Source organism: Arvicanthis niloticus, chromosome 1 (genome assembly GCF_011762505.2).
Source record: "Arvicanthis niloticus isolate mArvNil1 chromosome 1, mArvNil1.pat.X, whole genome shotgun sequence".
NCBI lineage: Eukaryota > Metazoa > Chordata > Mammalia > Rodentia > Muridae > Arvicanthis > Arvicanthis niloticus.
The window spans coordinates 91,788,408-91,805,381 of NC_047658.1; positions in this window are offsets into that span (position 1 = coordinate 91,788,408).

Genomic DNA, 16,974 nt, shown 5'->3' on the forward strand with positions numbered 1-16,974 from the left:
AAAAACCAACATGATGATTAAAAAAAAAGTCCAGAGCTGGCCACACATTTTATTGGTGATGGACTTTTGATTGAAGAATGATCATAGATGTGCCATCAAATTGGCAACAGGACTCAATAACAGAATTTCTTCAGTCAAGTGCCCAACAATAGAAACACCAACAGCACTGGGTGGCAGCCAGAAAGAGCAGCAAGGCTAAGACTATGTAAGCTCAAGTGACTTGCCTGCAGGTCGAGCTCCTTGTCAGCTGAGCCTCTATCTGATCTAGGAAAGCTGGACCACAATCGTGATAGCTTCCAACTCTTGGAAACACACACACACACACACACACACACACAAAAAAAAACAAAACAAACACAAACCAAAATGAAAGCCACAGGCATGCTCCCAACAGGGTAAATACATGTACTAAAAGACAAGTTTTCTAGAGAATAGATACTGATGTGTTTATAGCTAAGACTGATCAGTCTCTCTCTCACACACACACACACTAAACCGTGCCCAATTTTATTATGGTGCAATTTGAATACATTAAATACAATCTTCTGGCACGTATTTCTAGGAGTTTGGACAAAAGCATTCCATTAGGTAACAGACACCACAAATGAGATTCCAAACTCCATCCATCACTTTCACAACTTCCTCTTTGCTCCTTTAGAACAAGCCCCTCACCCCAACCCTAACCAGGACTCATATTTCCTGTCTCCAAAGTCTTGCCCATTGCCAAATGGCATATACATGGATTTTTAAAGCTTGGTTCTCCTCACACTTAGCATAATGCATAAATTCATAGGTGGGAGCTGAGGGATCCGAGCTGCTCACTGGGCATGTATTTGAGTATTATCTCATCCTATCTCTAGAGGTGTTTGTGTGGATACATTTTAAGATCTAAATGACAAACTTTTCTCATCTAGTTTATTTGAAATTATTTTTTTCTTGAGGATGTCTGTGTGGGAGTATCTGGGTTTGGTTATATACACAAAAGTACAGATGCCTATGGAAGTCAGAGGAGAATCCAAGAGAGCTGGAGTTACAGTAGATTATGAACCCCCTGATGTGGGCACAGAGAACTGAACTCAGGGCCTCTGCGAGAGACTCAAGTGCTCTCAACCTCTGAGCCATCTCTCCAGCGTCTGATTCCTCAGTTGTAGTTGGGAATAATTGCAGTGTCCATCTCTGCTGGGAATATTGTGAAAATTAAGTAAATTCATATTCAGTTTGTGGTCCAGCTCTGTCATAGAACACTTGCTTAATACATGAGGGTTTGACTCCTAGTACATTAGAAAACAAAATAAGGCAGAGCACGGTAAAATTAGACAGCATCCTAAAAGGCTTAGAACTTGAGCTGATGTTACTATGATGGTTACATTCACTACTGTTTTACCTGATGTTTTCACTGAATATCAGCACACTACCACAACCTGTGTGAAGGGGCAATCAATATTGTGAGTATCTGATCTTGCCTCTCTTCTGCTGGCTTCTAGTAACCGAGTTCTTTGCATATCATCTCTCTAAAGGGCTCCAACATCAGGAGCATGATCTGGTCCTGATGGAGCAGAGGTATCAGTGTCTTTGACCATGGCGATTGTCTCAATCTTGCCCATGACTCAGGCCTGCCCTAAAGGGATCTTCCTTGGAAACTTGCCAGAGCTACCAATCTGCTGAAACCCCAGGCCCCTTTAACTCCCTTTTGGCTTCCACAGGCACCTGTACCTGCTTCGTTCCTCTGTGTTCCTTGAACTGTTAGGTTTGAACCTGGATTTTGCAGCAGCCATGCTTTCCTACAAAAGCAATGTCCCCATCAGTGAATTAAAGGCCACATGGAGGGAAGCACACTTTGAATGAGAGAGGGAGATTTTAGAAAATGAGCTACAGGCACTGCTAAAAGTACCTGTGTTCTAGCTATGCAAACAAACACGTGGTTTGTGTGTTTCTTTTACCTATACTAGCTTAAATTAGATTTATTTAGCTAAAACCACAGGAGTCCTGACATGGATTGTATAATCATGGGTAATGAACCAGAATTGCAGAGAGCACGTGTATAATGTCAGGAAAAGCCTAATACATTTTATAAGTCTTACTAAGTTACAACTGTCTGAAGTCATGAATCAGACTGTAAAACACCTGAGGCATCCTGAAGTCACTGGTGGTTAAGCATACCTCATATGCTTAGGCCTTGTATCTCAGCCTTCCCACAGCAACCAGCTAAAACACAGTTGGAGTCACTGGTTTTGTTTTTTTGTTTCTTTGTTTGTTCAGTTTTTTGTCTTGTTTGTTTGTTTTTGCTATAAAGGAGCATATGTGCCTTTTTTCTCTTTGTAGGTCATTAAAATCATATATGCAATATAAACAGATACAGCAGAAAATACGCTCAACTCAGATTACAATACCACAGCCAGAACTACAATGAGTTACACAGCCTTGAGTTGTTATGGTGTTCTCTGAATTTCAGCTTTTCTATACTTAGTGGAACTGATTGATCAATAAAGTATTAGTATTAGTATTAGTATTAGTATTAGTATTAGTATTAGTATTAGTATTAGTATTAGTATTAGTATTAATATTAATATTTTGCTTCAGGATTGCTCTTTCACTAATAGAAAATAATATTTGGGAACTTGGAAGAGTGGTACAGTCTCATACATGAGTTAATTTCAAGTATTTGTATCTAATTACAATGGTTTGTATATATGTCCCTCAAAGTTCCAGGATGTCCTACCAGAAGATAGTAAGACCCTTTGGAGGTGGGTCACATTGGTAGGTTCTTATATCACTGGAAGCATGTCCTCAAAGACAGGTCTGGAAACCAAGCCCCACCTCCTTCTATCTGTTCTATGACTCATGATGTACATTATTTGACTGGGCCATGAGTTTCCTGCTTTGTGTGCTGCCTCCTCAGAAGGATGTGACAATAGTCCCTTCAATTCTATTGCACCTGCCCTACAGCATCATGTCTGAAACCTTCCAAACAAGGAGCTTTTCTTCTAAAGGATAATTATCTGATACTTATTATAATGAGACGCCCACTAACACAAAATTTTATCATATAAATGTGCATTCATTTCCTTAGAATGACATGATTACCTCATTCTTCATGATGAATAAAGCTCCATTGTGTCTATAAGCCATCATTACATTTATCCATCAATTTGTTGTTAGATGCCTAAACTGACTTGTAACTAGCTACTGTAATAACACTGCAGTCAACGTGGGTGTGAAGATATGCCAAGGACTTAGTAGCCTCCTCTACCAAGATATGCAGTGTCACTCTCCTTTGAATTTGGGCTATGATTTGTGGCTTGCTCTAACTAACAGAATTTAGTAGAAGTAATATATCCTAGTTCTGAGCCAAGACTGGGGAAGGACCTGCAGCTCCCTTCCTGTCTTGGGCTTACGAATGCACTTATCAATGGTCTAGGTTCACTAAAGGACAAAAGCCTATTAGAAATTAACTGTGTAAACTGACCTCATGCTAGGCCACTGAGCTCCCAGAGGCCTGTCCTAGTACTGAACCAATCCCCACCATGAGCCAGTGAGACCCACAAAACCACTCTGGAGTTCAGGCTATTTTGCCAATCCATAGTGTGAATGGCTAAATGGAAGATTCTCTTTTATGTCACTTTGTTTGAGAAAATCGGCTATCCAGCAAAGGCAGATGAATACATATAGAGACAGCAAGTTGTGGTCATATTGATCATATTGTGTCACTTTCCAAGGACGATTGTCAGAGTGTTAGCTCAGTCATTTATTCTCATGTGACCTTGGGTAAGCCACTCATGTTGTCTTTCGCTATCTTTAAATTAGGATTAATAGTCTAATTTACTGCCATGATTCTGAAGATGCAACAAAACAAAATCAATGCCTGGGATGAGTACAGTGTGCCACAGTGGAGGTGATGACCTCGGGGTCTTCCTTGCAAAGTTGAGTGCTTATAGGGACTGTACAGATGTAGGTTATTAGTATTGTCATTATGCACAGAACAGACACATAATCGATAATGATGACACTATGGAAATAAAATTTCTCAGACATGAAAGTGGAAAGACAATGTTCCAGGGCAGTCATGTGGTGCTGAAAGTTGTAGTGTTCAAGGCAATAGAGAGGAATGATGAACAAGACAGTGGTGACCATTTCAAACCTGGACACAAGCACACATAAAGTTCATGAGACCCGCTATGTTCTGAGAATAGCTAAGAGGCAAAGGGTTAAGAAAGTGGAAGGGGATATCCCCGACTCTCAGCCCCATGTGTTTCCAGAGCCAAAGGGCTAGGACTGAGAAGTCCCCAGGGAAGGTGATAATTGAGAAAGTGGGAGATAAAATAATACTTTAAACAGTCAAGCCTGGGCACCACCAGAACCCAGTAATAGTTTGTACAGTCAAGCCTAGGTACCACCAGGACCTTTGCAGGCCTTTAGTTGATAACTGTCACCTGTGTTGATGTAGTTGTAGTGAGTCAGCCTTCTAGGAATACTGAAAGGATTACACACCCTAGGACTCTTCAGTGCATAAACATCTCCACACCATGTTGTCTTGTGCATCTTGTTTGTCCATTTAAATATTTCTCTCAAAATAAAGTGCTTATAAACAACAGATGTTTATTTATTACCACCATTCTGGATACTGATGTTCATTGTCAGGACTCCATGGATCAGGCTGTAGTGAGGGCCTTTCTCCCAATTAGATGCTGCCAAATGGTCTGTACCTTCACACAGTGGATAGGGTGAAAGTATACTCAGGGGTCAACCCTATAAGTGCAGTAATCTCAAGGGGAAGGGGTCTACTCTCATGACTCAGTTACTTCCCCAAAGGTACACTTATCACCACTTAGGGGATAGGATTTTAGCTTGCTCTTCTTCCTTCCTTCCTTCCTTCCTTCTTTCCTTCCTTCCTTCCTTCCTTCCCTCCCTCCTTCCTTCCTTTCTATCTATCTTTCTTTCTTTTAGTTGTCTTAAAAATCTTATGTGAATGTTTGCTTGCATGCATCTACATGACCCATATATGTTTCTGGTGCCCACTGAGGCCAGTAAAGGGTGTCAGATCACTTTGAACTGGAGTTATAAAGGTTATAAGGAACATGTGGGTGCTGGGAACTGAACCAAACCAAGGTTCTCAAAAGAGTAGCAGGTGCACTTAACCTAGTCATCACTCCAGTCCCTTCAAATTTTAATAGGATCAAACCATTAAGTCCTTAAGTGTTAGGGATTCAGAAAAGACGGTATGGGTCTAGAGACATGTAGCCACTCCTTGATTAAGAGTCCACTGACTCTTTAGTTTCTAATATTAAAAAGATTGTGTGGGGGGTGAAGATTTGACATAACAGTACAGCCTCTTCTGATCCGTCATTTTAGCTCATCACTCACCAACATTGTGATTTGGAGCAAGTCTGAACCTATAAACTTATATATAAAAAAGAATCATAGTAATGGAACTAATGATAAAATAACTCCTTGGGTGATGGTGAGGACTAAACTCAGACGTGCACCCTGTGCAGAATTGTATGTATATACAAAGACTTGGTAAATATTTCCATATTCTTTTATATATTGAGGTATACTGTCTTCTCTCCTCAATATGAGATGTTCACAGCATGAGAAACTGCTGGCTAGTTTTTGTCAATTTTGGAAGAGGGAACCTTAATTGAGAAAATTGTCCCACAAGAGTGACCAATTGTCAAGCCAGTGTGCATTTGCCTGATTGATGATTGATGTGAGAGTTGGGGGAGCAGCTCACTGTGAGCAATGCCTTCCTTAGGCAAGTGATCCTGGGTTCTATAAGAAGACAGGATGAGAAAGCCATAGGGAGCCAGTAAACAGCACTCCCCTGTGGTCTTTGCTTCAGTTCCTGCCTGCAGGTTCCTGTCTTGAGGTCTTAGCTTGGCTTCCCTTCCCTTAATGATTCTCTGTGATCAGAGCATGTAACTCAAGTAGACCCTTTCTGCTCCAGGTTGCTTTGGTGATGGTGTTTTGTCATAGCAATATCCTTGCCTTCACGGAGCTCCAATTAAAGGATGGAAAGGACAAAGTGAATACTTGGGTAAGAAATTACAGATATATAGGGGTTCACTGAAGCAGACAGTGGGGAGAAATGACAGGACAGTACCCAGTGGAGAAATGTTAATCCTACTATCTAGACTGTAGCGTCTCTGCTTAGATCAGATGCCATGTTCCAAGGCCATGAGGCCACATATGCACAGCAGCTAGAAATGGCCAGCCAGAGACACCAGCCCTGCCACCCATGAGATGCCAGCGTGGGAGATGGCTCTGCCAATCTTCCATGCTGTCTCCACCAGGCTGGGCATTGCCCAGACCATCCCGCCATCCATGCTGGCCCAGTAGGAAAATGAGACTCTAATGCTTAAATTATCCAAAGGCTTTATATATTTGGTAATTATCAATAAGGAGATGCCTATACAATCAGAGGTGTAATCCAATACCTAACCTAGACATACTAACTACCTTTGACTGCTACAGACAAGTGAACATCAGCTTCCATATCTCTCTCTCTCTCTCTCTCTCTCTCTCTCTCTCTCTCTCTCTCTCTCTCCATCTCTCCCTGGCTCCTTCTCTTCCTTCTCCTCTTCCTCTCCTTCCTCCTCCTCTTCCTCTCTTTACTCCTCCCACCTTAGCTCCTCCTACAAGAAAGGTTTACCTAGAGAGACAGCATAGACACTCCTTAGCTGTATCCTAATATATAAAAGATTCAAGACACAGTGAAGAAAACATGCAGAGGCCCTAAGGGACATTTTTTACAAAGAACAAAAACTTCCCAAGGGTAGTTTAGTGAAAGAAGGAAAGAAGAGGGCTGCGTGGAGAATGAGAGAGCCAAGAAGTAGGGAGTTCATGCAAGATATAGGAAAATCATCTGATTGGAAGTTTATTTTATGAATTCTGTAGGGCACATTCAAACTACAGATGTCATGCAGAATGACCAGTTGAAAGGTTATTTTCAGTCCCCTACTTCAACAACAGCCCTTAAATACTATATGTAAAAGAAAAATCATCAAGCTTCTGGTATAGGTTAGTATCTCTGATCAAGTATTTGTGAACAAGATATCAAAGTTTCCTTTAGCTCACGGTGTACAGAAAAAGCAGAACAAATATCCATGCAACTGAAGATATTGCCCTAACAGGATACATTCAACATCAATTGTGGAATCCACATATTCTGAACTGAGCCCAGAACCTGGGTTCTGCCTTCTTTCCCTATCAGAATAAAATCAATTTTTTTCTGGCTCCTTGTCTCTAAGACTATTATATCAAAGACTGGAATGCCAATCACTTTCTGAGACCCAGAGGGAAATATCAGTTGTGTTGATTTCAGCTTCTCTATCTTTCTTTAATAATTCAGAATATTTTTGTCTGAATGTATCTGACTTAGTTGTACAAATTAAGTGTTCATTCAAAGTGCTGTTTCAACCCCAGAAGACTCTGTTCAAACCTTTTCAAAGTAAGTATAACCTTGGCTGCAGGCAATTCTAAAGAAAGAAAAACCAAGGCCAGAGCAAGCTTCCCAAGTGCTAGTTCAGTCTTTCTCATTGCATACCTACATACCACAATTAATATGGAAAACTATTGAACATGAATTTGGAGTTCTTTTAAGACTCTGTTGCTGGAGACATTATGTATTTGAGTCACAGAATGTGGAGCGAGAGCATGTTGGTACTAACCCAGAAGCTTAATCTCTACTGGATAGATTTTGTATTGCTGGAAAATGTTATATATGCTGTTATGTGTGTATGTTATACACACATACAAATGTATGTTATATATGGTATACATGCAAAGAAGAAAGTAATCACAAATCTTACATAGTTATGAACTCTGTGGGTTACAATAATGTCTGATCTCTCTAGTGCAATAGTGACAGGAACATCATGTGAGTAAACAAGTACCTTCTTATTGTATACAAGTCCTACCCCACAAGATAAAATTCATACCCTGCAGCATTGTTGGGCAAAAAAGATGTGAAGCCACAGGTTCTGGGGGAGAAGCTACTACTAGTATTCTTCTCAATGGACATAGCATGCAACCAACTCTTAATGACTTATCATTATATCCGTAGGTCAATGACTCTTTCAACTCTCACTCAAACTTCTATTTGCAGAAGATGGTGATTAACACAAAGATCAACAACTGGACAAGGTGCAGAACATAAGAAACTATGGAGTTCTCAGTCCTAAATGGGATATTTATGTCACATCCTTCCTCCCAAGGCCCAGGGACCATTGTAGAAGGGGGAGTAGAAAGACTGCAAGAACCAAAGGTCACAGATTGCAAGGAACATGCATTACAGTCACAATAGGAAGTTGCACACAGTATCTAACAGGGATTGTGACATCGAGCACAAGCCTTCTGCAAGCTCAGGCCAAATGTCAGCATGGAAAGTAGAGTTGGCCATGAATTCCCACACCTCTCCCAGGAGCTACTGGCAACTGATAGCTGGTGGGAGAGGAAGAGTCAATTCTTTCAGAATGTTACATGTTGCTATAATATTTTACAAATGGTGACTCCCAATCTGGCTTGTTCTTAATCAGCTGCCATCTTCTCGTCTAGCCTAGGCCTGAGAGTACGCACATCCGCTCGGCTCAGGTCGCCAGCTCAGGCTGTCAGCTCGTGTCTCATCTTCATCAGTGCTGAGACTACAATTATGTGTCACCATATCCAGTGTTTGTTTTTACATGGGTTCTTGGAATTGAGCTCAGGATCTTGGATTTTAACAGCAATCACTTTACCAACTGACCTGTCTCACCATGCTTCTTCTTCTCCATTGCCATTCTTTAACACTAATAAAGATATGGTATCTTAAAGATACTAGACACTAAGACTATTTTTTTATTTAGCTATGCCTTTTTTCCAAAGAGGTTCACAGTGACGTCTACAAGTGCATGCGACACCATAAATCAATGCAAGTTACAAGTAGGGTAAACTTCGGTAGAATAACTGAGAGGTATACATAGAGTCAAACTCAGAGTAAGGTCAAGATGCTGCCACTGTTCCCTGAAAGCTAGAAATGGGTGAAGCAAATATTTGACCTAGAGTTTCCTGAAGGAAGTCCAAAGTTTTTCTGTTAGTTGTAATGCCTGTGAAATTGAGGCAAGCCACTTTTTCAGTAAGAATAAATGTATCTTTGGCCCAAGAATCAAATTGCAATTTATATAAAATTGTTCATAATAGAGATTTTTGTTTTTAATGATGATTGCCAGAAGTGTGTAAATTTATCCCACTAAAGCACAATTTGTGAAGAGGAAGCAATTCTTCAGGAGTCTTTACAATATCCTTTAGATTCGTGCTGATTGGCTTTGTCTAGACAGTCCCAAATACTCCAAATCATAAAGAATATTTAAAAGTAACCCCTGTTTGGCTTTTCTTAATTGTGAATCTGCTAAATTCTGAGCTACTGGCACCTTAAAAATGTGCAGCTCCTGTGATTACTAGTTAAAAACATTGCACTGCTGATTATAGAATGATGCCCACAATGTCTACGTGGAGGGCATCGGCATCATTGTGTGTGTGCTAGAAGGCAAAGTTCCTCAAGAACATGTGACTAGAGTAAGGCCCCTTAGGAAAGGCAATTTCTTGTTCATCCAGTGTGAAAAGAAAGTGGTAAAGTCTCAAAATTCTGCTCTGTGTGGAAATAACAAAACAAGAGTGACAAGAGTGCTGACCAGGAGTACTACACAGGTGGGATGTTATCAATACCACGGCTAGTCAAAAACAAAAACAAAAACAAAAACAAAAAACTTCATATGATGAGCTCTAAAGAATTGAAGTAAAGAGTTGAAGTAATAATGTACAAATAGTTGGTTATTAATTATGGTAATTGAGAAATTGAGGAACAGCATAAGTTGAAATCATAAAAAGAATGGTCCAAATCCCAAGTATGAATGTTTACTAAAGAGCAGAGGTTAAATAAGTTGTAAGGGAGTTTTCTTTGTCCTTTCCTTGGAGTGTGGTCTAAGGATCTTCTCTGAGGAGTTGAGGAGAGAAGGCGTGAGATAATGTTGGGTCACTAACTTGTGAAGTTGATTTTAAGACTAAATGTAGTCTCCTAAGGAGAAGTGTTAAGAAAACTTGACTAACCATGGTTACTTTCTGTAAGAGTCTGTGGTGTTTTTAATAAGAAAAATCAAACACTCAAATGATCCAAGTTTTAGGAATGGTCAGAATGCAGGTGTGGAGTGTGTCCAAGGCATGATGAAACCTACAAAACCAGAAAAAAAAATTGGGAACACCTTTCTGCTAAAGAAGAAATTTTAATGAGTCAATACTGATGATTACTTACTAAGAACTAAAATAATTGTTCGTTATAGATTGTTATTTAATTCAGTGGCACTAAGAATGAAAATGATGAGAGTTCTACCAATAGCAATGATGGTGGTGATGGATGCTGCCGCTGATGTTGGCGCTGCTTCTGGTGCTTGTTGGCACTAGTGAGATGACTGATGATGCTGGGCACAAACATGATAATGATGATAATATATAAAAGATGGTAATGATGAAGATAGTGGTATTAACTATAGTGATGATGTTGATGATCATAATGATGGTAATAATGACTGTGACAGTGGTGGTAGTTATGTGGTAAAAATCATGGTGGTAATGATGATGGTTGTGGTGGTGGTGTTTCTCTATGATATGAGTCTGCTATTTCTGGTGACTAAAAAGAGATATCCCCAACAATTTTACACTCCTGTAACTCTTGTACTCCTGATATCTTTGATAGTCTTTCCTACCCTGCCCTATTGTGTGCCTGGATGTATGCCTTTGCTCACATTTCTCCATCTTTACTGTTTATTGTAGGCATAATTTTTTGCAGCCTATTTTAATAAATATTCAACTTCTCTTCTTGCCCACCACCTTCCAGAGTTAGTAGAAAAGTTATTAGGATATGGAAGAAGTGGGCCTGTTAAGCAATACTTCTTTTGGGGCAAGCTCAGTCTTTTTTTTTTTTTTTTTTTCATTTTTTTATTGGATATTTTATTTACACTTCAGATGCCATCCCCTTTCCCCATTCCCCCCCTTAGAAAGCCCCTATCCCATGCCCCCTTTTCCTTTTTGCATTTATACACTTTTTAAAAAATGTTAATCAAAAGCTTTATAAGTTTGGTAATGCTCAATCAGAGGTGTAACCCACTACCCAACCTAGATATATGAACTATCTTTGACTAGTGGAGATATGTGAACATCTGCCTCCCTGTCTCTCCCCTCTTTCTCTCTCTCATCACGGAGCTTCTCCTCTCCTTCCTCTCCTCCTCTCCTTACTCCTTCTCTTCCTCTCACTACTCCTTCCACCTTAGCTCCTCTTAAATATTACCCTTCCTGTTAAAATAAAACTTTTCTCTCAAAATACAATTAGAGCATAATTATGCCAATTTGTACCCATGAGGTACAAGATAATCCTAATACCTAGTCCATCATTTTGTTGACTAACCAGAACCTCTGTCATATATCCTAACTAAAACACTTAGTTCTGAACCTGGCTTTTTCCTTGACTTTAGAATGAATGTCAGCTGAAAACCATCCACTCAAATCTTTTCTCTCAAGGTAAATAGCCAGGATTGGCTATGAGACTATAAGTTTTCAACCCCGTCAGAAATCCAGAATGACTGAGTTAACTATAATTGTAGGAAGCACAAAGCATAGCTTCTAATCTTTAGCCAATTTATAGAGACCTCTGAACACCTGGACACTCCCTCTACTACAAAATGTTGGAGCATCTGTTCTTCTGCCTTCTGGCCCAGGATCATCTGACAGACCTTAGTGATGCAGAATTATTAAGGACCGATTACTCTGTCTAGGCAGATATAATCAGTCGACTATTCTGCAAGTGTGTCCTTTTCTGGACAGTAATTTGTCTGTAGATGGAAAGAGGCAATTCTTGCCTAGTGGCTGTCTCACCACAACTGGAGTAACTCCAAAGATGCTCAATTTCTTCTTAGAATTCAATACAGGAAGCTGTCAGGAGCAGACAGGTCTCTAATCAAAATGAACATTAATACAGAAATGTTTGTCACATCAATTCTGTGGACTTCTGACATTTTGAAAACCAACTATCCATGTAAGGTAATCTGGACTGTTGTCTGTTAACTCCACTCAGCTATTTCTAAATAAAACATAGAAAACAACCTAACAATAAACTCCAAGCCATGAATTTGCTATAGTCCCTTAACTCACAGGCTAACCATCTCAAATCAGTTTAAAAAAGTTAAAGAAGGACTGGGTCTAAGCCTTGTATTCCTAAATGTGTTATACTGGTGCAATGCCTATGAGAGTAACAATATTCATCTCACCTTTATATCAATAAGAAGCTCACACCGATGAAAACCTTAAATTTGAAATCAAAGTAAATTTTGTGCCATTTAAGAAATTATAACTTCATCTTGATAATAATTATACAGATTTCTACTAATAGGTTATGGCTATGCATTAAATCCTAGCTAATCCTCTCTATTCCCACAAAACCACTACTTTTCCCTAGAAAGACAGCCCAACATTTACCACCTTAGTCCCCAAGCCCAGGGAATAGGGGTGCTGACTCTTCATTAGCTTCTTCAAGCTGATTATGGGCATTGAGATATTAGAAGAGGAGTGGGGGGAAGAGTAAATTGATAAGCCTCTGATGCTGTGTCTTCACTGCCTCCAGATGGAATTCCCGGACCGCAGAGGTTTGAGCAGGTCTGCCCAGCTTGCTTGATGAGTTGATGATACACATATATACAATATACAATTCTCAAAACAAATTTTAGTATCAAGATTTTTTAAGAGGGCTGACATTTTATTAAGAATGTTGGTTCTAACCACTTTTCTTCCCCCCCCCCTTTTATTGGATATAATATTTACATTTCAAATTTTATCCCTTTACCACATTCCCCCCACCACCCAGGAACTCCTTATCCCATCCCCCCTCCTCCTGTTTCTATGAGGGTGTGCACCCACCTACCTCCGACTCCCCTTCCCCACCCTCAGATCCCGCCCCCCCACTCAGTGTTCAGCCTTCATGGGACCAAAGATCTCCTCTCCCACCTATGCTCAACAAGGCCATCGTCCCCTACATATACAGCTGGAGTCATGTGTCCCTCCATATGTGCTCCTAGGCTGGTGGTTTAGACCCTGGGGAGCTCTGGCTGGTTGGTATTATTGCTCTCCTCATGGGGCTACCAACCTTTTCGGCTCCTTCAGTCTTCTAACTTCTCCATTGGGAACCTTTGATCAGATTAATGGTTAGCTGTGAGTATTGGCCTCTGGGTATGGCAGACACTGGGGGACCTCTAAAGAGACAGCCTTATCAGGCTGCTGTCAGCTTTCCCTTCCTGTCATCCATATCAGCGTCTATTTTTGGTGACTGCACGTGGGATGAATACCCAGGTGGAATGGTCTCCATACAACCTCTCCTTCAGATTCTGTCCCACACTTTGTCTCCATATTTGCTCCCTTAGGTGTTAAGTTACTCCTAAGAAAGACTTAGGCATCCACACTTGTTCTTCCTTCTTCATGAGCTTCATGTCATCTGGTAGTTGAATCTTTGTTGTTTCAAACTTTTGGACTAATCTCCGCTTATCAGTGAGTAAATACCATGTGTGTTCTTTTGTGATTGGGTTACCTCACTCAGGATGATATTTTCTAGTTCCATCCATCTACCTAAGAATTTCTTGAATTCATTATTTTTAATAGCTGAGTAACATTCCATTGTGTAAATGTACCACATTTTTTTGTATCCATTCCTCTGTTGAAGGGCATCTGGGTTCTTTCCAGCTTCTGGCTATTATAAATAAGGCTGCTATAAACATAGTGGAGCATATGTCTTTGTTATATGTTGGGGCATTTTCTGGGTATATGCCCAGGAGTGGTATAGCTGGGTCCTCAGGTAGTGCTATGTCCAATTTTCTGAGGAACCACCAGACTGACTTCCAGAGTGGTTGTACTAGCTTTCAACCCCACCAACAATGAAGGAGTGTTCCTCTTTCTTCACATCCTCGCCAGCATCTACTATCACCTGAGTTTTTGATCTTAGCCATTCTGACTGGTGTGAGGTGGTATCTCAGTGTTGTTTTGATTTGCATTTCCCTGATGACTAAGGATGTTGGAGCTCAGTCCTCTTTGTCAGCAGTTCAGTTGTGACTTGCTGTATGACCACCAAGTTCAGCCACATAATTGTCTCTTCAGATCTCTGAACAGTTCCAGCTGCTGTGAGTCTAAAGATCTTTCAAAAGAGCATCTATGTCATTTTACTGTGGTAAAGCTCATGGCCACTTCTAGTGTGTGTGTGTGTGTGTGTGTGTGTGTGTGTGTGTGTCCATGCGTATCCATGCTCATGTGCATGTTGGCTATGTAAGCAAAGAGACAAAATGAAAACTCTTTTCTCTATATCATAAGTATCTTCCATGGGCAGCCCTATCTGTTTTTTTTTTCCCATCATAACATGAATTAAAGACAGCAGTTAGGAAGCTGCCATGTCTCTGTACCATTGGAGCTGTGGAATCAACTGCCTGTGAGATTGGAGTATCATGTGAAGGACCAGGTTTGTCCTTGGCTAAGCAGAACAACAAAGCACCATATAACTGGAAGTGAGGGCCAGGTGACAGTGAAATGAATCTTCAGGATGGAGGGCAGCTCCACATGTGTTTATCCCAGGACGATCTGTATCCTATGTCTTCTTTGAAGATATCTTGTATATATTCCAGGTTGTTTGAAACTTTCCTTTCTGAGCTTTCTCTCTGAAGCCAAAGGACAAGCAGAGAAATGACATTTTCTTTGGCAAGATCAATTTGAAGTTCTCAGCAGGAGCTTACATTAATCACCTTCTAAGAGGCTGCCCAAAAAGACCATTGTCACAGGCAAAGGGGCCAGGGACTCCATTGATTCCCTCCCCACCATATATGAATAGGTCTTCTTTATCTAACTAAAGAGGTAGATTGTCACATGTCCCTGTATTCAGCCCCCAGTACTTTGAACTGTCTGTGGCTTCTTTGACCCAGAACAACAAAAGCATGCAAATTCTGTCTGCCAGCTCTGGGAATAGATAAAGCTAAGGTCACACATTTATTTCCCATATGGGCCAATTAATGTTTCTTCTATTCAATGAACCAAAGCGGCCCTCATGACTAAGTTTCCACTGTGATGAAGCCTTGTGATAATCATACAGAAGGAAGAGATGAATGGCATGGTCTTTTCCTTGGAGAATGTAAAGGAATTATCAGGGAGAGAAAGAGATGAATAAACTGTCATAGTAGAGCAGTGTTAAAGGTGAAGATGGATGGTAGACAAAGGGATTTGGAATGACAAAAGGGAGGCAGGATTGGAGGGGGGACTGATGGTTCTGGCAAAACTTTACCAATGAAAATGTCAGTTATGTTGGGTGGAAAGGATAGGGCAGGGGCTTTCTGAATAGCCAGAACAGGATGAGTTCACAGGGAAAGAAAACGTTCTTTATGCTGTGAGTATTCAAAAAGCCTGACTTTCCTGGTCTCACCCTTTCCTGTGCTTCAGTCACTTATATGGCATTCAGAGGCCCTATGGCACCCAGAGAAGGTGGTGAAGAAGGCAAGTTACTGTGTACAAAACTTGTCACTTGCCCTTTGTGGACTAATATGCAAGCTGAGCATCGTTTGTCTGATATGCCTGGGACCAGAGTTGCTTTCACAAATGATTCTGGGTTTTAGAATCTTCTATACATATCTTGGTTATAAGGCTCAAGTCTATATTCAAAATTAGTTTACATTTCATATATATGAAAATCTTACACTATTTTAAAATGAATTTTCTACATGAACAAAAGTCTAGTGGTGTGGAATTGTCTACTTATAGAGTCATGTAGATACTTTAAAACTTTGAGGTTTTGGAGCATTTCAGATCTGGGATTTGAGTGTAGGCATGCATATATTTAGTACCGGAATCAAAGAGTAAAGGAGGGAGCTCTCATCCTTCACAGTTGGTCCACCATGCTCTATTTCAGTCATCTATCCCAACATTGTCTGCAGCTGCAGAAAACCCGAGTGAGTGGGTTGGCTTAAACCAAGCAATTCGGAATACATGCTGGTTGATGTCTGTCAGCTTACATATCTGGAAAGAGGGAATACTAATTAAGAAAACACCTCTGTAAGATTACCCTATAAGCAAGTTGTTAATTATTGTTGATTAATGGATGATTGATAGAAGGACCCAGTTCATTACATGAAGGGCCTTCCCTAGGTACCTTTGTGGTTCTGGGTAGTATAAGAAAGCAGGCTGAGCAAATCATGAGGAGCAAGCCAGTATGCAGCACTCCTCCATGGCAGCTGCTTCAGCTTCTGGCTCTAAATTCCGGTCCTAAAAGAGTTTCTACCCTGGCTTCTCTTGGTGATGAAATGTGATGTGGAAATGTAAGCTGAAATAAACCCTTTCTTCCTCAGGTCACTTTTGGTCGTAATGTTTTATCACAGCAATTGGAACCCTAATTAAGACAGAAATTGGTAGTGGATTGCTGTGATAGATTTGGCCATGTCTTTGGGAAAGTTATGTTAGCATTTTCACTTTGGGCTAGAAAGGCCACACTGAATACTCAGAGCTTAGCTGTTCGGTGGAAGCCTGGAGAATAAGAATGTCGAGAGTGATACAGATGATAGTGGTACAGATGATGGAGGCCTGACTTGTGAGGATCCACAAGGAAGAAAAACCCTCCTGGCACCATTTGTGTAAAGTTTGATATTATGAATCAGTTGTTCTGGTCATCTGAGTTGAAGAATTGGCTGAGATTAAAGAGATGCCCGAAACACTAAAATGAAACCTTTGCTTTGCTGGGAGAGTTGATGCTGGTCAGTTAAGGCAGAAGAATTGGCTGTGATGAAGAAACCAGAATTACTGGCCAGAAACATGGGGCTACTTACTCAGCATCAGCATATAGAAGCTGTAATCCAGAGCAGGGCAGAGGCTGCATTCCACGTTGGCAGCAGAACTTGGCAATATGTAAGCGTCTCTTGGGTTGAATTAGTTTTGACT